The 24,233-nt window shown below is 34.1% G+C and overlaps 2 non-coding genes across 2 annotated transcripts; one reads left to right on the top strand and one right to left on the bottom strand.

The window, feature by feature from the left end:
* Window positions 1–10,749: 10,749 nt before the first annotated feature.
* Trnae-uuc lies at window positions 10,750–10,821 on the bottom strand. Its single transcript has one exon. It is a non-coding gene; the product is annotated as a tRNA-Glu (tRNA).
* An 11,418-nt stretch (window positions 10,822–22,239) lies between these two features.
* On the top strand, window positions 22,240–22,311 carry Trnae-uuc. Its single transcript has one exon. It is a non-coding gene; the product is annotated as a tRNA-Glu (tRNA).
* The last annotated feature ends 1,922 nt before the right edge of the window (window positions 22,312–24,233 follow it).

Below are 24,233 nucleotides of genomic sequence, written 5' to 3'. Positions count from 1 at the left end.
TATTGTGGAAAATTTCAGCTCATTACATAAGATTAGGTTGTGCGGCATATGTCAGTAGGTGTTAAATTTTATTAAGTAGAAATATTCTAGTAATTTATTTTCATTCCACTAAATAAAATAAGAAATCCTAAACTTCGCAAGACTTATGGGGAAGAGTTTAGTGTTAAGTATAAGAGCGATGGTAACTCCTGGTGTTGGTAAGTTAAATCATATTTTATGATGAAAATCAATATGAATTTGGTGGTAGGGCTTTGTGCAAGCCCGTTTGGGTAGGTACCACTCGCTCATCAGTTATTCTACTTCCAAATAACAATACTCAGTATTGTTGTGTTCCGGTTTGAAGGGTGAGTGAGCCAGTGTAACTACAGACACTAGAGACATAACATCTTAGTTCCCAAGGTAGGTGGCGCATTGACGATGTAAGGAATAGTTAATATTTCTTACAGCATCATTGTCTCTGGGTGATGGTGACCACTTACCATCAGGTGGCCCATATGCTCGTCCGCCAAACTATAACATAAAAACGAACGTCTCTCAGCAAGATCTTCCATAGAACTTACTTTAATTTGGTATACTGATGTTTATCAAGATTATAAATCAGGTATAAAGACAACTTTATCAAGAATAATGATTAATATTTGCTTCTCCAACTGTCCTGAAACGAAAAATATTAAGCCAAACTAAATAAACATTTTAAAACATACTTATGAAGTTTCAGAACTGCTTCCGATATAACGTCGTTTTATTTGAAATAGCCGATATAAAATTTCTTATACTCGAACTCAACTAAAAGTTTTATTGAAATGGGACCAATAACGGTACTTTCTTCGCAACTTTGATTATCGAGTAGGGTAAATTTCGAACAGCTGTGTCCGGCAGCAGCAAATAAAAAAATCAGTGTCACTTACGATTTGTAATTGAAAACAAAATTCAAATTTAGAATTAGCATGTTCTGTTTGGTTTGATAATTCTTTATGTATGCTTGTATAGTATGACACAACTTAGATTAGTAGCATTGGTAAATTCGACGCTATTCGTCACTATAGATTCTAGCGTCAGTTCAACCAAAGAAAGCATGTGAATGTGTGACGTGCCAAATTTACGAATATATTAGGTCATATGATATTACAAATGATAACGTTTGTGTAATGATCATATTCACATAAGAAATAGATATTGATAATTTGGGATTGCGTACTTAATTCGGATGTGATCGGCTTTATGAATTTTGCCCATGCTACATCTAAGAGTGTCGTTCTATACGTAGTTAATTACCATTATACTGAGAGGTAAAAAGAATTGGTCGTTTTAAATATCACACAGATTGGAATTTGCCAGTGTAACATTATCGTACCACAAAAAGCACGAAGAAACTTCGTCTCAACTCATTCAAATCAAATCAAAATATAGTTTATTCAAGTAGGCTTATACAAGCAATGTTTAATCGTCATTTAAAAACTATTTTAAGTGAAGGGTGATGAGAGTTAGGAAACAGAAAGTGAACCTGGTTTTACGCACACAGGCGCAAATCCTATATATCTTGCAAATTTTTTCTTCAATATGGCAATAGTGTAGATTTCTGATTGGAATCTTCAACTTATTATGTGGAGTTAAAGTTATTTGATGTTTTAAATTAAATTAAATGGATCACGCTACAATCGCCTTCAGTATCTATTAAAGCCGTTTGAAGTGTCATAATTTTAAGAACATCAAGACAAATATATATTTTTGGCTACTACTGAAACCGCACTGATATATTTAAAAAATATATGTTTTTCTCTATAAATTAATTAGCATAATTTTAACACAGCTCCTGTACCGTGTTCTTAGTTAACAAGTTTTAGTTAGAAACCCTGAAGTTTAAACCAACTTGAGAATTGTCTTGTATAATACTAATTGTTACTAGTATGTTATTATATCTAAGATGGCCAATTGGAAAGACACTTGGATCTCAACAAAAGATCGTGGTTTCAAAAGTATTATATTTCATCTTATTTGGAAGTTGAGTTAGATGTTTAAAATTTTTGATGATTTATTGTCTTCGAAGTATATATTGATCCAAAATTGGTTTTAGCTCCAAATCTTTTGCATAATCTAAAAAAATGACATAGTGTGCCACTTTTCAGGCATCCGATGGCCTCAATTTTCGGGTATCATTGAATTAGATAAGCAGAACACAATGTAATAATTATTAATAATCAATGATTGCTATATATATTGATAATAATTATATTCTTGTTGTGATTTAATATAACAGTAAGCTGATGTCACCTTATATTTTAATAATGACGTCACTTAGTATTGTCGAAGCGATTATTAATTATTATTATAATTGAACTCTGTAATAAAAATAAATAATCTATCGTTATATGCTACGAGGGGAATAACATTATGGAACTCGTAGATATAGTATTCTTAGGTAAGAAAAGGTTCGTCACCTTAAGATCCATTTTCGTGTGTCTGCTTTACCGATCGAGAGTGACATATTGCGTCGCAATGATTTGATGTTTAGATTCAAAAGGTACTAAGAGTTTAAGGCTTGATAAAGAAATGAATTTGAAAACAGACGAAGGTTTTCTTACTCTGTTTGTACATAATTGACGTTTAATTAAGCAATCATGAGATTTATATACTCGAGGTCATAAAGGCTAGACCTGTACCGGACTGACCTGGGGTAAGAATTTTTGCAACGTAGCGTGAGAGGACGACTGAGTTTTTTGCTTTGAAATTGGTAAGACACAGTTGATATTGCTTTATGTTTTCTAGGTAAGAGGTGTCAGAGGGATCTATTTCATAATGTTTTCTCAAGTGATATTGTATGAATTATCAAGAAACGCGGTAGCGTGTCAAAGTCACTTGGCTCGCCAGTACTGATACTAGTGTAATATTGCACGAACCATTTGAAGCCACTTTTGATCCCCTTATAACTCAAAAAATATATAATTTATATATGATATCTCAAACGGTTATTTAGCTCGACGATCTCTGTGGTCGAGTAATGTGTACACTGATTTTAATGGGTACGCCACTCCGAGATCCCGGGTTCGATTCCCGGCTGAGTCGATGCAGAAAAATTTCATTAGTTTTCTATGTTGTCTTGAGTCTCGGTATTTGTGGTATCGTCCTTACTTCTGATTTTCCATAACACAAGTGCTTTGGCTACTTGCATTGGGATCAGAGAAATGTACGTGATTTTGTCCAATATTTATTTATTATTATTATTATATAAATACTTGTATTAAATATAAATTTTAAATTAAGAATTATAAATACAAAAGCCACAGTTATTATGTTCATTTTATACTTGTAGTTTTCTTCCATTTAAGTTGTTTCAAATAGTTCTTATTTGTACGCTTCCTATAAAGGTCCTTAAAGAAATGAAATTATTACTGACTGTTATTAAGTTTTCGCTCGCTTCTTCGCGACCTGAGATTGCTATTATAAGTCCTTCCTATGTCTCGAAATTGGATTTTATTTCAGATCATTCAAGTTCATTCGTCGCGGAGATATTATTAATTTAATACGTTTTACTTTTAAATGTTAACGTTGATTTATTTGATAATCTTTATTAATATTATAAATGTGAAAGTAACTTTGTCTGTCTATTTGTACGTTGCTTTTTCACGACCAAACAGCTGAACAGAATTTGATGAAACTTTGGTATGAAGCAAACTTGAACTCCAAGAACGGAATTAGGCTTTTTTTGCCTGACACATGATAACCGTATGTGACGTTGTCCAATATTTATTTATTTATATACTAGAAAAAATGATATTGGCTAAATCCCTTCCTAAAGCCTTTCTGATCAAGGTCAACCATCGTATGGGTTTTACTGTGTAACAATTCCAAGTAACCATCCCTTGATATGGTATTAATATAATAGTCAGTGTCCTCTAAGAGAAATGTAAAATGAATCCTAGAAATTACGTTTCCTTACAGAAGTAGGTTACATATACGCTTAACAGATTTTTATATCAAGACTTCAGTTAAATCAAACAATTTTAAACAACTTTACATGGTGGAAAGGCTCTGTGACAACCCGTGTGGGTAGGTACCACCCACTCATCAGATATTCTATCGCCAAACCATAGTAGTTGGTATTTTTGTGTTCCGGTTTGAAGGGTGAGTAAACCAGTGTAACTGCAGGCACAAGGTACATAGCATCTTAGTTTCCAAGGTAGGTGGCATTGGCGATGGGCGGTGATGACCATTTACCATCAGGTGGCCCATATGCTCGTCTGTAAAACAATAGCATAAAAAGAAGCTTTTCAAGACATGTCTTTCCAATTTAAAAATTTCACACAGATGTAGAATATCATCAAATGCAAATCTTCGACGCTAATAATAATTTTCATTAAAATCTTCCTCATAGTTAATTACCTGGTAGTCTACAGGAGGTCGGCGAGACATAAATGTCTGTCAAACTGGATATGGCTCAATGAAATTTAATAAGAACATTAAACTTTGAAAATAATAAATCACATTTTATTTAAATAAAATACAATTGAAGCTCATGCTATAGATACATGAATTAATAACAACAACAACAACAGCCTGTAAATTCCCACTGCTGGGCTAAAGGCCTCCTCTCCCTTTGAGGAGAAGGTTTGGAACATATTCCACCACGCTGTTCCAATGCGGGTTGGTGGAAAACACATGTGGCAGAATTTCTATGAAATTTGTCACATGCAGATTTCCTTACGATGTTTTCCTTCACCGCTGAGCACAAAATGAATTATAAAGACACATTAAGCACATGAATCAGCGGTGCTTACCTGGGTTTGAACTCGCAATCATCGGTGAAGATGCGCGCGTTCTTACCACTGGGCCATCTCGACTCATCGACATTAATTAATAAATTGTTACATAATCCTGTATAAGATTGCATGTTACTAGCAAACCATCATGGCTTCGCACGGGTGCAAAGCTGAAATTAAATATTCAACAGAATTTGTTTACTTACACCACATTACTTTCTAAATTACCACCACCACCACCACGCTACATCAATGCGGATTTGGATTCGCATGTGGCAATATTTCTTTGAAATAAGACTCATGCAGGTAGAGCGAGGTGAATTGTAAACACAAATTAAGGACATGAAAATTTTGTGCTGTTTGGGTTTGAACCCGCATTCATCGGTTAAGATGTACGTGTGCCAAACCACTGAGCCATCTCGGCTCTCAATGCTATATATTTATTTATATTCTTTTGACGCTATATATAGGGATAGGTTGGCCGACGACCATAGGGGCCATTTGATGGTTAGTAGTCATCATCACCCCATAGACAATGACGCTGTAAGAAATCTTAACTATTCCTTACATCGTCAATGCGCCACCAACCTTGGGAACTAAGATGCTACGTCTCTTGTGCCTGTAGTTACACTGACTCTCGCACCCTTTAAACCGGAACACAACAATACTGCGTACTGTTGTTTAGCGGTAGAATATGTGATGAGTGGGTGGTACCCATCCAAGCTTGCTTGCACAAAGCCCTACCACCAAGTAATCTAATCCAGGCAGGATATATTAATTTGAATAATTGTATTAATGTCATGTTAGTTAATACAATTCAGAATCAGTAGTTACTGAGTTTCTTGCCGGTTCTTCTCAGTAGAATCTACTTTCCGAACCGGTGGTAGCTCCACTTAATTATTAAATGACGATTCAAAAGTGCTAGTAAAAGCCTAATTTATTAAAAGTTTAATCTAATGCACTAAACATTTGAGATATAAGTTAATAGCACATCTAGATAATCTTATTCAAATACCAACCGAAGATGGCAAGAATTCATTAAAATTTCTCATTTGAAGTCTCCAAGTGGCACCGTCTCCAGACGTACGTGGCCCCGACTAGTAACTCACTCTATTTAAAAGAATTTTAACTCACTACGAATGATCTTGTTCGATTGAAGATCTGGAATTTTAATATCTCAGTGGAATTTGGGACGGATTGAAATACTTTGATTCAGATTCATGATTTAAGGACTGTAATGTTAAATTAGATAGATCAGTACTAATAAATGATTAGACGAATTTTTTTGTAAGGTCTTTTCGAAAACTTATTTAATCAATATATAGTCTATATTAAACAGTGCGCTTCTGAGATTTTTTTCATGTGAATGATGGTCCTGTTGTTAGAAAGCGTGCATCTTAACTACTGATAGTGGATTCAAACCCAGGCAAGCACCACTGAATTTTTGTGTGCTTAATTTGTGTTTACAATTCATCTCGAGCTCTGCGGTGAAGGAAAACAACATGAGTGAACCTTGTGTCTAATTTAAAAAAAAATCTGCAATATGTGAATCCACCGACTTGCATTGGAGCAGCCTGGTGTAATATGCTCCTAACCTTAGCTCAGCAGCGGGAAGTTTGCAGGTTGTTATTGTTGTTTGTTGTTTTATACTAACATCTGCTCTTTGAACGAACCGTTTTAAAAAACAAGTCCCGGTCCAATAAAAATAAAAAACAGTCCCAACCCTGCCCCACCACCGCGTGGTAGGGCTTTGTGCAAGCCCGTCTGGGTAGGTACCACCCACTCATCAGTTATTCTACCGCCAAATAACAGTAGTCAGTATTGTTGTGTTCCGATCTGAAGGGTGAGTGAGGCAGCGTAACTACAGGCACAAGGGACGTAACATCTTAGTTCCCAAGGTTGGTGGCACATTAACGATGTAAAGAATAGTTAATATTTCTTACAGCGTCATACCTATTACATAAAAAAAAAATCATGCAACAGAAATAACAATAACAACAAACTGTAATTGAAAAAAAAAATCAATAATAAATAGCGAATATGTAAATTTACTGAAAAATTGTATTTATTTGACTTCCTGTTTCATTCTCCGTATTACGAGTAAATGTTTACATATTTATTTGTGAGCTGCGCACAAAAGCTGATCAGAAGGGACTTTGTGACTGAAAATTTTGTTTATTGATTTTAATATGTGTTTCGAATGAACATTTGTGTATTATATTGTTAAAATATATATTTCTTTCTTCTATTTTTTTATTTGAATTATGATGAGACTGAATTTAATTAATCATGGTGTTGTTCTACCCTTCCTTATCCTTTTCCTATTATTAAATACTAGCTGTCCGTCTGTTTGTTGTCATAATTATGTAAGGCAATAAAAAGTAGCCCATGATTCTTGGAGCTTAACTGTGCTTCATACCAAATTTCATCAAATTCGGTTTAGTGCTTTGGTAGTTAAAGAGCGACAAACAGACAGAGATACATTTACATTTATAGTATTAGAATAAATATAGATTAGCAAATTACTTGCAATACTTGAAAAGATTTGGAAAAATACATACTATTAACAAAACAAAATTACTTTTATAACAAATTTATTGCAAGGATATAAAATAATAATCATTAACAACAAAATACTTCAATCAATTTCTGGTTTTCTAATAATATTACAGAAACAGTAAAACAATGATGCAACAACAACAACGACAGCCTGTAAATTCCCACTGCTAGACTAAAGGCCTTCTCTCCCTTTGAGGAGAAGGTTTGGAACGTATTCCACCACGCTGTTCCAATGCGGGTTGGTGGAATACAAATGTGGCAGAATTTCTATGAAATTTGTCAAATGCAGGTTTCCTCACAATTTTTTCCTTCACCGCTGAGCACGAGATAAATTATAAAGATAAATTAAGCACATGAATCGGAGGTGCTTGCCTGGGTTTGAACCCGCAATCATCGGTTAAGATGCACGCGTTCTAACCACTGGGCCATCTCGACTCTAATACAATACTTAAATCACAAATTTGTATAATCTTTATTTCTTCTTCGATTGGAATATACTATAGATATCTAAAATACTTTGTTTGAAAACATATTAAAATTGAAAATATTGAAATGAAATCTCAGATATTTTTATCACGAACAGCAAGCAATAATAAATACACATAATAACTTCTTGTTATCAACGCTTACAGAATTGCGTGAATCATTACAGGTAGGTTTAGTACGACACAACTTATATGTAGCATCGGCAAAAGTCGTCAAACCGATCAAATCCGAATTAAGAACGCCATCCCAAATTATCAATATTTATTTGCTACTAGCTGCTGTGCCCGCAAGTTCGTACGCATTTGAAATTAACAAAAAAAATATATCATTGTAGCCTAAGTTACTCCTTATTATATCAGTTATCTGCCAGTGAAAGTCCCGGCAAAAATGGTCCAGCCATTCTAGAGATTAGCCGGAATAAAAAGACAGATTGATAGACAGACGATTTGATATGTGTACCGTGTATACATATATATGCCATGAATAAAAATGGGCTATTTTAATATTACAAATAGACACTCCAATTTTATTATATATATAGATTAAATTTGATCTTTACAAAAACGTAATAACTCTCTAATATAATATCATATGAACTAATATATTCGTCTATTTGACACGTCGATTCACATGCATTTGCTGTCTCGGGTTGAACTGACGCGTGAATCTATAGCGACGAATGTTGCGATTGGGAGCTATTGGTTGTTCAATTCGGCAGTAATCGTTTTTATTGAATTTGCTGATGCTACATCTAAGTTGTGTCGTACTATACCGATGTACTGAGAAAAATATCGAAATCAGCCATCTGAGGAGATTGTTTTTTTTCGACGTCTGATATTTTCAATACCTTACGGTGAAATGATTTTATCAATTCGATGCAAAGGAACACGTTTTTCGATATTAAAATGGTGTTATATTTTGTACTAACCGTGCCCGCGAAACTGTACGCCTTTGAATTCTTTTTTTTTTGTGGCAAACGAGCAGATGGCTCTCTTGATGGAAAGCGACTTCTACCGCCCATGGACATATGCAACACCAAGGGGCTTGCAGGTGTGTTGTCGGCCTTTAAAGAAGGAGTACGCTCTTTTCTTCACGGTTCCCATATCGTATCGGTTCGGAAAAACAAAATTCTTGAATCTAACAAAAAAAAAAATTGGAGCCTAAGTTTCTCCTTATTGTATCAGTTATCTGCCAGTGAAAGTCTCGTCAAAATTGGTCCAGCCGCTCCAGAGTGTATAACACACATATTTGCTATTTTAATATTGCAGACAATCCGATTTTAATATATATATATATATAGATTTCTCGATTGGTACGGTGTTATTTTCAAAGTGTGCGCAGATTCGATTTCTGACTGTCACTAGAAATCTTTTTTTATGAGATAACTTGGCGGGCGAAAAAATGGATAAATGGTAAGTGGTCACCATTACCCGTAGACAATGGCGCTGTAAGAAATTTAACCGTTCCACACATCGCCAATGCGCCACCAACCTTGGAAACTAAGATGTTCTGCCCCTTGCGACTATAGTTACACTAGTTCACTCACCCTTCAAACCGGAAGAAACCAATACTTAGTACTGCTATACAACTGAAATATTATACATTCGAAACATGTAATGTAGTAATTTGTGTTTATAATTCATCTCGTACTTGGCGGTGAAGGAAAACATCGTTAGGAAACCTGCATGTGTCTAATTTTTAGAAATTCTGCCACTTGTGTACTCCACCAACCCACATTCGAACAGGGTGGTGGTTGGTTTGAATCACTATATCGTATAAAACTAAGTCACTTTCTCTGTCCCCATGTCTCTTTGTAAGCTTAAATCTTTAAAACTACTCAACGGATTTTAATGCGGTTTTGAATAGATAGAGTGATTCGAGAGGATGTTATACATGGACAATATAGAAAAGAAACACTGATAATTTTAGAAGTTTGTAATGTGATGTCGTAATTTAAAAAAATCTGTAGTGTATTTAGTATCAGTATTGCAAGCCGCGGCAGGTCGCTTGTAAGAAATAAATATAACTGTTCCCTACATCGCCAATGGACCACTACCCTTGGAACTGAGATGTTATGTCACTAGTGCCTGTAATATCATAAGGCTTCAAATATAACAATAACTATAACTACGTTATGTAATCGTAAATCGACTTTTAAGTAGTCTAATATTTTTCATTTCATTTTACCTAAGAGGACTCTAAAAAATATGTTAAATATGCAATTATTAATAATATAATTATTTTTATTACTTTTTAGTGCATTTTTATTTGTTTAAAAATATTGTTTTGTTTAAAGTCGGTTTATTTTTTTGTTAAAATTTTTATTTATTATTATATTGAAATAACCGCTATTTACTGAATGTATTATGTATACACATTACACATGACAAAATTACATTTTTGCAAATCTTATTTGTTTTCCGTCTGTCATTTTGATGCGGCTGTTTGAACCGGCTGGACCGATTTTGACGGGACTTTCACTGGCAGATAGCTGATGTAATAAAGAGCAACTTAGGCTACAACATTAACTTTATTGTTATATTCAAACGTGCACAAAGTCACGGGTACTACTAGTTCTAAGTCAATACTTAGAACAGCTTGGTGTTATTATAACTGTCATTTGCTTCTCAATGTTTCATCTCAGGGATTTAGAGATGATACGTCGTTCCTTATTTAAATATTGGATGCATATAAGCGACATTCTCTCTTCAGTCATCTGCTTGAATGTATATCATGCAACGCTGCGCAATGCTATCAGGAGCGCGAAGCACTTCGTCATGGCCGTGACACATGGTCTAAGACTTTAAACAACATTATTGGATATACGAAATATATTTAAATTGTTTTGGAATTAAACGCACATAAAAAAAAAAACTATAAAAATAATTATATGGCGTTAGTATTATATGAAATTGAGTTATAGATTTATTTCAACAAAAAATACAATTTCCCGTACCGGGAATCGAACCCGAGCCTCCTGGGTGAAAGCCAGGTATCCTAGCCACTAGACCATACGGGAGATGAGTGGTGCGACAAAATAGTTATTCAATATCTAAAATTAAACTTTAAATGTATTAAATACATATAATTTTATTATATCTTTATAGTGCACTATATTATTGCAACTATGATATATGCTACAATCAATATTATTTATACATGTTTATTTTTTTTTAAATATTATAAATGTTTAGCGTAAACAATATTCTTCTGACGTAATCCTTGGAGACGTCTATTTGATTCCTGGCTTTTTAGTAGTTCTGGTCCCTTACGTCATTAGGTTATTTTAACGAAATACTAAATTATTATCCAAATAAATTATATATACGGCAAAGTTTGTACTAATCAGTAGTTGGGGAGTACCCAATCGAATTCATGGGTTAAAGTAATATTATTTGTTATTACTTTAATCAGATTTTTTTGTGCTATTGGTTGGTGGATGAGCATATGGGCTACCTGATTTGAAGTGTTTACCACCGCCCAGAGACAGTGGAGCTGTAAGAAAGATTAACCATACCTTTTTCGCCAATGCGCAACCAACTTTGGGAACTAAGATGTCATGACCCTTGTGCCTGTAGTTACACTGGCTCACTCATCATTTAAACCGGAACACAGCAATACCAAGTACTGTTGTTTGACGGTAGAATATCTGATGAGTGGGTGATACCTAGCCAGACGTGCTTGTACAAATTCCTAACACCAAGTAAAAAGTTTCTTTAAAACAGCTCTCACTAACAGTAGCATTAAATGTGAACACATCTACATGACTCAATTTATGTACGTACTAGCGACCGTCCCCGGCTTCGCACGGCTGCCATATTGATACTAAATTTACTACAGAATTTGTTTATTTATGACATCACATTACAAAATTCTAAAATTATCAGTGTTTACTATATTGTTCATGTATTATATACAAAAACTTTCCTCTCGAAGCACTCTATCCATTAAAAAACCGCATCAAAATCCATTGAGTAGTTTTAAAGATTTAAGCATACATAGGGATATAGGGACAGAGAAAGCGACTTTGTTTTATACTATGTAGTAATGATTATTTTAAATTCCATTGGCTCACAGTTGCACGTGTCTTTATTTTTATTTTACTCTCTGAAGTCGCAATGTTCGAACAGATTTGTAAGTATTTGAGGCTTTAGAATCCTTATATTGTCGTATTGTCAATAAATTAATTAATTCAATCAGAGTCGGGATGGTAGGAAACGACACAATTTATTTTTGACTTGACCTATTAAACATTAATTAATAAGTCATATTATTCAATACAAGATTGTAGTCCAATCATTATATAAATTTGGAATTGCGAATGAAATGAAAAGGCTTGTTTTTGGGTATGTTGTATGTAGGTCTTAGAAAGCTTAATTTGAAATTGTGATCTTCGTTTTGCAAAGCGCGTTCGCGGCCGTCTAGTACAAAAAGATTGATTTTAGTTTTTGCGATAACTTGCCTGAATAATTATAATAATGATGTAATAATGACACTTTTTTGATGCTTCATTTACGTTTTACGATTGAGGTTCTATATTTTAAGCCTACGGCTGGTTATTGAGATGTCTCCTGGGGCCTCAGAATATTTCAGAAATTAAAATAATACCGATTGTGTGATATTTTCGGTTCGCTGTTCGTAACAGCCATGTGTATCATCAATGAGCAGACTGAGGGCAGTTTTCACGGTCCGTAGTCACAGCACAGCGTAATCGTTGACACAGCACACAATAAACAATTCTAATTCCTTCGCCGTAGAGTGTATAATTGAACGAGATAATGTCGGATTAAGTGAACATACTTGACACACAATTTAATATGATCACATGCATTTACTGGCTTTATGGGCATGTAACATTAAATCATTCATGGGATGATGAGGCAGCATTGTTAATTTTAGGATTTAGAATTATATCAAATACATATATGTTTTGTCGTTTTATTTTCGTGTTTGAATTTAGAAAAAAAATTTTAGCCTGTGAAGTTCCAAAGATTACCCAGAACAAACAGACAGAGAAAAATTGTAATGTAATTTTGGTATATGTACCGTGTATACATTCATATTGTTTTAGTAAAAAGCGGTTATTTTAATATTACAAACAGACAATTAAATTTCATTATAAGTATTGATGAAAGAAATATCTGTTTTGTTCCAAATCTATGGGTACAACTGAATTGAAATTATAGCTTTTGTTTTAGTATTTTATGTAAGCCGGTCTGGGTAGGTTACTCATCATGTATTCTACTGTCAAACAGCAAGACTCAGTATAATTGAGTTCTGTTTTAAAAGAGACAGTTTAACTAAGTACGTACATAACGGAGTTTCCACGGTTGTCTTTATAGGCGGTGGTAACCACTTATCATCATCATACAAAAACCACATTTTGAACCACATCATACAAAAAGGCACACAAACCCCTTTTCGCTGTTTTGCTCCTTAGAGAGGGGAAATAATAAATACGACCTCCGTGGTCGATACACTCCGAGGTACCGGGTTCGATTCCCGGCCGAGTCAATGTAGATTATTATTAGTTTCCTACGTTGTTTTGGGTCTGGGTGTTTGTGGTACCGTCGTTACTTCTGATGTTTCCATAACACAAGTGCTTTAGCTACTTACATTGGAATCAGAGTAATGTATGTCATATTGTCTCATATTAAATAATTCATGTGCCCAACTGCGATTCTAAATATCCATGTGACCCCTTAAATTCTAAGCTAACATACTTATATTTACAATGAGCCGCGAACAAATTATAACTTAAGAGTAAAAAAAATTTAAATTAAAACAGCGTTTTTGCTTAGGCTAAGCTTACTCCATATATAATTTCATGAAATTCGTGAGACAGAATTTCATTCATAATATTAGTATGGATTCTTTGATCTTCTTAATTGAACGATATTCCATTAAATATCTATTTCGTTAGAAGCCACACGATCAAGTTACCAAAATATTGGCAATCGCGACGATCTTCTATACGGGCGGAAATTAAAGGCTGTGAACGAGTTTTCGATATAGAGCACTCCAGCCGCATTCTGGTTATAACCGATTCAAACCAGTTCGAGCAGGTGCAAACTGGCTTATGTCTTCGTTTTTAAAGAGTTTTGAAGAACTTTCACAGTTTAAGTAGCTTAAATGAATAGCACTATATATTTGCTAGAGTATATAAAAAAATAAGAAGTAGCGTTTATATAACTTTTTGAGGAGTTACAATCAACAATTATATTCATAATGATAATGATTACTGAAGACACCATTTGTTATAATATTTTTACAATACATTTTATAACTACTGATACTATTATATACAATTTTAATAAGTCGAATAATATATATTACATATATTATATCTTGTACTTTATATTTAAAATATATATGCTGACCTTGATTTTATAAATATGTGAGAAATTTTGAATCAATATTTTTTTATAATATCCGATGTATTATAAATAATTCTTCGTTAGGTTAGATTAGGATTATATGTAACTCAACTGAAAGTTACTACAATAGATTACAATCTGTCAAAATATAATGACTTAAATTGTACGCAGTATGTTTAAAATGTTTTAACAGTGAACGCGGTCGATTATAATTTAACATACAAATTGGGAATATTTTCTGTCTTTAGGATATATGCCTACAACGCTGCTCCAATATTAGACACACATAGAGCAATATTAATTCGACACGAGCAGATTGCACGCGAAATCCTCCACCGGGCACAAAGTGTATTGTTAACACAGATTAAACCAGTTTGAACCGCAATCTTGACCTACAAAAGGAACCCAGATCGATATACAGATTGTAAATACAAATAAACATCCCAAGTGAGAACAACAACAACAGCCTGTAAATTTCCCACAGCTGGGCTAAGGCCTTCTCTTCCTTTGAGGACATGGTTTGGAACATATTCCACAACGCTGTTCCAATGTGAGTTGGTGGAATACACATGTGGCAGAATTTCTATGAAATTACACACTTGCAGGTTTCCTTCACCACTGAGCATGAGAGTATTATAAACACAAATTAAGCACATAAATATTCAGCGGTGTTTGCCTGGGTTTTAACCCGCAACCATCGGTTAAGATGCACGCGTTCTAACGACTGGGCTGTCTCGCCTCTTCAACCAAGTGAGAAACCCGTGCGTAATATTTTCGCTCTCGTTGCTACGAGATTCGTAGCCCCGCGTGTAATAATCGTATTTGTCAAACACAATCATACCATAAACAGTTTGTGAGACGTTGTCAAATATTGTTTTATGACGACGGCATCGTTTATTTCTCTGGGGCGTTTCATTGTGATCGCTTTTTTTACTCCGGTCTTTAACTCACGCCTCACAAATTACGGTTTCTAAATTCAAAAACAAAACCCATTGTTTTCGGTCGAACCTACATGGTCGAGTAACGTGTACACCGGCTGTCATGGGTGCTACATTCCGAGGTCGCGGGTTTAACTCCCGGTCGAGTCGATGGAGAATAAGTTCATTGGTTTTAGGCGATACTTCACGAGACGTGCTTACCAAATCAAATTTTAAAATTGGAATGAAAGATTTCCAAATATGTAATATGTTATTGGTTCTATTAGCTAAAAAATCTCAACAGGATACAGCTATCGATAAATACGAAGTTAAGTTAAATTGAAGTGAGTTTAAAAATAAGAACAAAGTCAGGGACAATGACTTACGTACTTACGTATAATAATCTACTTAACAAACATAGAAGAAATTTTCAAGTCGTTACGGAATCAACACTACAAAACGCTGTCGAGTGTAAATATGAACGATTTAGGGTGACCACACCTTACTATATTTGAAGGATAAATATATTTTTTTAATCTTATTAGACAAGGATCCATTGTTCCTTTTTTTACACGTCTTGATTATTATTATGATGATACTCTCAACAAGTTCCTGTTCGAAAATTCTCGATTGGGGTAGCTAACAGAGGTAGCAGAGATTGGGCAGAGACACTAACTTATAATGTAAAATTTTTGTCCTACATATTTAACAATTTCTGAGAACGTAGAACAGAGATAACGTATCACAAAATTTGTATAACAATACTATTATAAATTATATAGATATAAAATGTGTCATGAACAAAAAAATCTGCTGGTTAGGTATCATTATTGATGAATTCGCCATAGATATATACTGTCAGGACTTCTTGATCAAACCGTACTTTTTGTTGGACAAATAAATTTTTAAATAATTTAAATGATTATTTTGAAACTCTTAGTGGTAGGGCTTTGTGCAAGCCCGCCTGGGTAGGTACCACCCACTCATCAGTTATTCTAACGCTAAACGCAGTACGCAGTATTGTTGTGTTTCGGTTTGAAGGGTGAGTGAGCCAGTGTAACAACAGGCACAAGGGTCATGACATCTTAGTTCCCAAGGTTAGTGGCGCGTTGACGATGTAAGGAATAGTTAATATTTCTTACAGGGTCCTTGTCTATGGGCGATAGTGTCCACTTACCATCATAAAAAATACTAAACAAAAAAAATCTTTACCAATAAAACTTTGAGAAACATCAAATCGAAATATTTTATTCCTGTTACCTCTGATAGGTACCAAAATTGAGACTGTGAAAACTTTTGGGCATTTCATCCTGACTCGAAACATTATCTTGATTATAAGTAAGCGCAAAAATGGACCATGAAGCCTAGACTATTTATATTATCTGTTTCAGATTAATACACACCAAGTACTTACGGTAAAAATTTGCATATTCGTGTATTTTTCCATTAATAAAGTCAATTTTGATTTCATAACGTATCATGGATACGTTTTCCTTCATCATCGAGCAAGGGACGAAATTTGTTGTTTTGTTAATTCGATTAAAACATTGTCTTTTCGTTATTCATGGTCACCCCATCTCGTCTCCGGTGACTTCCCGAGTTCTGAAGTAACTACGTGACATGATGTGCTTGACAACCTTCCGTTTTTTATCTCAAGGGAATGTATTCTTTAAATCAGATGCGTTACGGCTCACATCTCCTTAGCATATCTCAATCCGTCTGATAATAGCATTTATAAAGCGACAATTTATTACAGCGTAAATATTTTTACAAAACTAACTTGTTATATTTATAGGTAGCTTCACTTAATTGTAAAATGACGATTCAAAAGTGCTTATAAAAGCCTACTTGAATAAAGTTTATTTTGATTTTGATTTTGATTTTGTTAAATTGTATTCAATTTAAATAATATAAATTATTCATCCATAACATATATATTCATATAAATACTAAACTTATCTTATGTATATACTAAAGGATATTACAACACTAATTACTTTTTAGTTGACTGCAAACCTTGGGAATGAGTAACATAAAACAAAAATATGTTTATTGCTGTATATTGTAAATTTAAAATAAAAAAAGACCCCGCTGAGTTTCTATCGCCGGTTCTTCTCAGGTCTGGGGTATTATATTCCGAACCGGTGGTAAATTTTCGATTATCAATAAGAAAGTGTAAACACTTCCATTTTGAATAAAGGTTTTTGACTATCGAAGAATTGTCCGTAGAAGGTTTTAGGCTACTCATTTTTAATTCGATGGAACATTTTCTACTTTTTTCAAGAAACAGTTACTAATATATTGACCACTGCTAGGCATATCACTCCAATAGCACCCCAATAAGCTCGATCTTCAATTCTTAACTTGTGTCAATTATATAACTTCACTTCATCATATGTCTTGCTTGGTTTCCATTTCATAATACGTATGCTCCAATAATTATCGGTTCTGCTACGTTCAGATTACTGCCACTCTAGGTCACCTATCGTTTATGGTTCTCTAGATGATCCTCATATTTGGAATAAGATCTGTCAGGAAATCTTCGTTGTCTTAATTTTATCTAAGTTAATTTGTTCCACCAACCCGCATTGGTACATCGTGGTGGAATATGTTACAAACCCTCTATTTAATGGGAGAGGAGACCTTAACCCAGAAGTGATAAATTTACAGGCTGTTACTTTATCTTACTTTATATTAGTTACTTTTTATTACTTTCTTAATGTAACCTATTGCCGTAACAAATTGGCTTGCAATTAGTTACAAGAATGTGTTTTTTTAACTATATAGCGATGTTTTCCACACCAGAATCTTAAGGGCATTGAATAAAGTCAATAAAGTGGTACGTACAGTTTTGGGCTACGACTTCCGGGCCTACTGCCCCGGGGCCTCCACTTCAAGTTTCTAAAACATCCCAATTCCGACGAGCAAACATATTTAACATAGTATAACATATAGATCAATTAAGATAAATACAAGTATAAGTCTCTTAATTTACTATACGTACAGTCAGAGTAAGAAAACCTACGTCAGTTTTCAAATACATTCCTAAATCAAGTAAACTCTTAATACCTTTTGAAACTAAGACAATAAACTGACAACTGCATATAAAATTAAACTTACATAGTATCTTTGCTAGACGTGGCATATACTGACATTGCGACGCAATATGTCATTCTCGATCGGTAAAGCAGATTATCGCCCATACTGAGCACACGATAATAGGAATTATGGTAACTTACCTTTTCTTACCCCGACTGTACATTTATTTGCTTATAAAAAGTATTCAAATAGTTATATAAAAGTTACTATATACAGAAGCTCAAATACTTTTGTTTTTTTTTAAACACCTAGCTGATTTAATGGTTCAATTTGTTTGGAAAATCATACCGAACCCTTCGAAGCTCTTGGGCACAAGAATTAGTTTAAAAAGCAAAACCGGTAGTGCGAAATTTCTTCTTATACATCAATAGCACCGTCACTTAAATTTTTAACTATCACTACACACTATGGAATTATGTTTGCATTCGCTTCAACTATTAAAAGTATTATTTTATATGGCGTTTCCAATTATATCCTAATTATTCTAATTAATAAATAAATATTGTACAATATCACATACATTAGTCTGATCCCAATATAAGTAGCTAAAGCACTTGTGTTATGGTAAATCAGAAGTAACGACGGTACCGCTAACACCCAAGAGAAAGAAAACTATTGAACTTTTTCTACATCGACTCGGCCGGGAATCGAACTGAGTAGCGTATCGATTAAATCTGGTGTAAACCCTACTCGACCACGGATGTCTTTATATTAATTTATAACGTTAATGTATATGTAAGTGCTACCCCATAATACACATAGGAATAATATGAACGTAATAGGAATTTCAAAATGTTTTAATGCAATTAAGTGAAGGAAAGAGCTTTTTATTAAAATAAATTTTTATAAATATAAAAAAAAACCGCCTTCAAAAATGAACTAAAAAGAAAAAAATAATCAGTTACATCCATATCCAATTTACGATTTTTTAATCACCTCTGATAGTCGGTGCCAACATTGCTAATATAGGTACATAATACATACATGCAATAACTAAATCTATTTATTGTATAGATTTCAATATAGACAAACCTTACTATCGATACAAATTAAATGATTTCAATATAGGAATTTATTTACTTTGTTGGCACCGACTTCAAAAGGTGATTAAAAAATCGTAAATTGGATATGGATGTAACTGATTATTTTTTTCTTTTTAGTTCATTTTTGAAGGCGGTTTTTTTTTATATTTATAAAAATTTATTTAATGCTTTTCAGTGTTGTTTTGTTATTTATAATTATAATTGGTAGTGTTTGTCATTCACTTTATTATACTCAGTACATTTCGGCTTTCGACTCTAAACATAACTCAACGCCGTTTCAATACGATGTGGACTGCAACTCAAATTAAGCGTTACCTAAGTTACAATAGCCTAATGTTAACTGCTCATCGGCAATTAGACAATACCATTTTTCCCGATGCAATGCCGTTAATCATTGAGGAATTCTCCTGGTAGTCCACCATCAGCTAGACTTCATCATAGGCATGTTTACTAACATCAATTGCTTGACGACTATCCTAAAGAAATGGAACCAAACCCGTAAAATAGTTACTTACAAATAGGTTCTGATTACCAGTTGTGGTCTACATCATCAGTTCCACTTCATCAAATGTCACTTTTCGTGAGCATATGATCAAGGCACTTTGAATAAAACCGACATCACTATAGGTGTGCCTATAAAATTTGAGGAATTCCCTCGATTTCTCCAGGATCCCATCATCAGATCCTGATCTCCTGTCAATGGGACCACCTGTAAAACATGCCCTTTCAAACAAAAAAAGAATTGTCAAAATCGGCCCAGCCATCTTCGAGTAATTCGGTAACATACATAAAAAATAAAAAAAAAAAAAAATAAAAAAGGCCCCGACGAATTGAGAACCTCCTCCTTTTTTTGAAGTCGGTTAATTACTTAAATCATTACGTTCACACATTCGTCAAAATAATTCGTTATCGTGTTACCAGGGGAAACCACACTACCCGCGCATTGGTTTAAAACTCGCTCGCCAAACTATACTGCATACAATTCGATTTGAAAACATTTTTTTTTTTACATTAAACAACAATACACGAACAATGACAAAGTACTTGAACTGATATGCTAATAACACTTTCAGTAAACAAAACCGACTTGCTTTAATAATTGTGACAGCTAAACATATATCAAAGAAGAAAAAGTTATATAATATAAAATTACAATCTATACTAACTATACTTCTATACTAATACATATTATAAATGTGAAAGTAATTCTATGCCTGTCTTTCTCTCTTTAACGACCAAACCAATGAACCGAGTTTGATGAAATTCGGTGTGAAGGAAACTTGAACTCCAAAAAAGGTTAGGCTATTTTTTCCTAAAACATAATAACTAACTCCTAAAACGCGAGCGAAGCCGCGGGGGACAACTAGTAATTTATGTTAATTCTGAAACAAAAAAATATCGTTCACTTAAAGATAAACTTAACTTTTTAAACAATATAATATTTCTTATTATGCTAACGTTTGCTTACACTTGCTTGATAAAAAAAAAAGATAAGTGTGAGCATTTCTGTTCTATGAGGGCCCCCTTAAATTTTTATTATATTCTATTTTGTAGTATTTTTTAGTATTGTTACAGCGGTGACAGAAATTCATTATTTGTGTAAATTTCAAACGTTCATGAGACTGTTTCTCAAATCTCATCTTGTGATAGACAGACAGACAAATATTGGAGCCTTAGTTATATTATTTCCCACTGCTGGGCTAAGGTCTCCTCTCCCTTTTGAGGAGAAGATTTATATTTAATTCTAAGAATAAAATTATAGAATCCTTTACGTGCGGAACTCAAAAAAAGCCTCTTTGTTTTTAGTATACAAAAACAAAGAGGCTAGAATTTCTTAATCAGTAATTATAATTATTATAAAACAATGAATTGATTCATTAAATCCTTATTAAAAGTGACACTATTAACAGTCGTACGATCAATGCTTCAAGAATAATCTCGTAAGCCGATTCTGACTACTGACAGATTGTGGAATTATAACCGCAGCGCCCTGAAATATCTATTGCTTATAGTCCTAATATCACAGCGGGCTATATTTGGGATATAAGGATATTGGTGTAGAGAATTTGACAATTGAAGTTTCAATGAATACATGCAGGCTGTATTTGCGCTCTATTTCCAGAACATTTCATTGTATAAAGTTCTATGAATAAACAAATATTGGAACATCACATACATTACTCAGATCACAATGTTAATAGCTAAAGCATTTGTGTTATGGAAAATCAGAAGTAACGACGATACAAAAAACATCAAGACTCAAGACAACATAGAAAACTATTGAACATACTCTACATTCTACATCGACATGGCTGGGAATCAAAGCCGGGACCTCGGAGTGGCGTACCTACCCATGAAAACCGGTGTATACACTACTCGACCACGGAGGTCATCGTTGTATATAACCTTTGTAATAACTTCAAACGTATAGTACGACACAACTTAGATGTCGCATCGACAAAATTCGTAAAACCGATCACATCCGAATTGAGTACGTTATCTCAAATTATCTAAATTTATTTCTCACGCGAATATGATCTTTGCACAAACGTAATAACTTGTAATATCATATGACCTAATATATTCGTCAATTTGACCCGTCGATTTACATGCACTTGCTTTCTCTGACTCGTGAATCTATAGCGACGAATAGCGTCGAATGGCGCGATAGGAACTATTTCTATTGGTTGTGTAAATCGGCAGTAATCGGTTTTATTTTCATTTCATTGCATTTTCCGATGCTACATCTAATTTGTGTCGTACTATATGCTATTGCGTAGAATTTTATTGATTCCGTAAATAGCCAATTGTACGACCTTGACAATCTCCAACCGACAAATAATCTATACGATTATTGAAGCATCAATTTTATAAACTTTTATATATTTTATTATTTATTTTAAAGTTGTTTTTTTTTTTATTTTAACTATATTATTTTTATTAACAGTGATTATAAAATTAAATTTGGATACAGAATAACAATTTTGACAAGTTTCTCATATCCCGTATGGTCTAGTGGCTAGGATACCTGGCTTTCACCCAGGAGGCTCGGGTTCGATTCCCGGTACGGGAAAACAAATTTTTTAAATAGTTTTTTTCTCATTTTTATTTTTAATCACATTGTTAATTAAATTTAATATATTTTGTAGTAGTATCGAAAAAATATTTTGTCCCAATAATGTAGGTTGAGTACATAAGATTTTTTTTTTTAAATATATTTTTCGAAATTAAGTATTTAAATCAGTTCAACATATAATATTATTTATATTTGACTGTTTTGTTCGGTATTACAAGGTTGCCAGCCGGTAGACACAAAAAAAGTCTGAAATGCGTTGCATCCCACGCAGTGTGAACTGACCTTATAAAAAGTTGACAATGAATGTGTTATGATAATTTTTTTTTATTGTAATGATGAGAAATGGTATAAAAATCCATTAACCATATAATCCTGTTATCAGCTTAATATTAAAGTACTATATTTTAATAATGTACAAAGGCTTTTAATAATTTTATTGATTTCAATTATATTTAGTATTGACTAGTACAAGCAAAAAAAAAATTGTGTTACGAGAGTAACCTTAGCCTTTAATACGGTGTTATGACATTAGATTCTATATCATAATTTATATCACATTACTATTGCATATTATGAATATAGCAAGGGCTATTTAATTTACTATATACAATTATTATTGTAATTAACTGATCAATAATTTGTAAAACTGTAAGTAATATTATTTTATATAGCAAAGCATTTTATACTGGCATGTAACACTATTTCTTATTTTAAATATGATTGAGCTGTCATTAGAAAACAATTGGACGATAGCGTGGCATTGTAACAAAGGATAGAGAGATTGGAGCATCATTGTAAAACGATAATATTATTTTGGCCATCCCGAACTACTGAAATTACAAAAACTTCTCACATGATTGAAAAAGAAGGAGGTCATGGTATAAATGCTTATAGCTACCCACATTAGTGGAGTAATAAGCTACATCATAAAACGACAGGAATATAAATAAAAACAAAGATTTCATGTACATTGTACGCGTTAGAAGTTACATTTCTTCATAGTTATTTAAGTTTTGCGTGTAAATAATTGATTACAATAGTATAATTATAGTCAATTTATAAATGATAATTATGAGTTTGAATGTCTGAGTTTATTACGACGGTTCTCAGGTCAGGGATTTTTTTTCCGAACCGGTGGTTAATTAAGAATAGTCACTGTCCCTTATTCTACATGCGTCAATAGACACAACAATACAACTACAACAGCCTGTAAATTCCCACTGCTGAGCTAAAGGCCTCCTCTCCCTTTGAGGAGAAGATTTTGGAACATATTCCACCACGCTGTTCCAATGCGGGTTGGTGGAATACACATGTGGCAGAATTTCTATGAAATTTGTCACATGCAGGTTTCCTCACGATGTTTTCCTTCACCGCTGAGCACGAGATGGATTATAAAGACAATTTAAGCTCATGAATCAGCGGTGCTTGCCTGGGTTTGAACCCGTAATCATCGGTTAAGATACACGCGTTCTAACCACTTTTTTTTTTTTTTTTTTTTTTTTTTTTTTTTCTCGCTGGAAAAACGCTTTACGCGCTTCCCCCACGTGATGGAAAGTGGGGGGGTGTGTGGGACTCCCCGGAGCCCTGGACGCCTCGTGCACCCAAGTACGCCGGGTTTACCCACTAAAAAACCAGCGGTACCCTCTCCGTCTTTCGGCGGACGCCACGGGATCGCTTACGCATGCTACCGTGACGCCCTGACGGTCGGCCCGCCTATGCGGGCCTCCAACTCCTACGGGGAATTCCCGGGGTACTGGGACCCCCCCTGTTCCCTGCGGCGCCTATTGAGGCGGGGGGAGAAGGTGCGCGTAGCGCCTTTTCCTCCTCCCCGGTCGTCTTCTGCGGAGCGAGTCGGCGGCGGCATTATTTTCCCGCTCCCGCTCCGCGGCTTCCTTCTGCGACATGACACTTTCGCAGAA

The sequence above is a fragment of the Vanessa cardui genome, chromosome 19, assembly GCF_905220365.1.
Source record: "Vanessa cardui chromosome 19, ilVanCard2.1, whole genome shotgun sequence".
NCBI lineage: Eukaryota > Metazoa > Arthropoda > Insecta > Lepidoptera > Nymphalidae > Vanessa > Vanessa cardui.
This window is presented reverse-complemented; position numbering and strand designations above follow the sequence as displayed.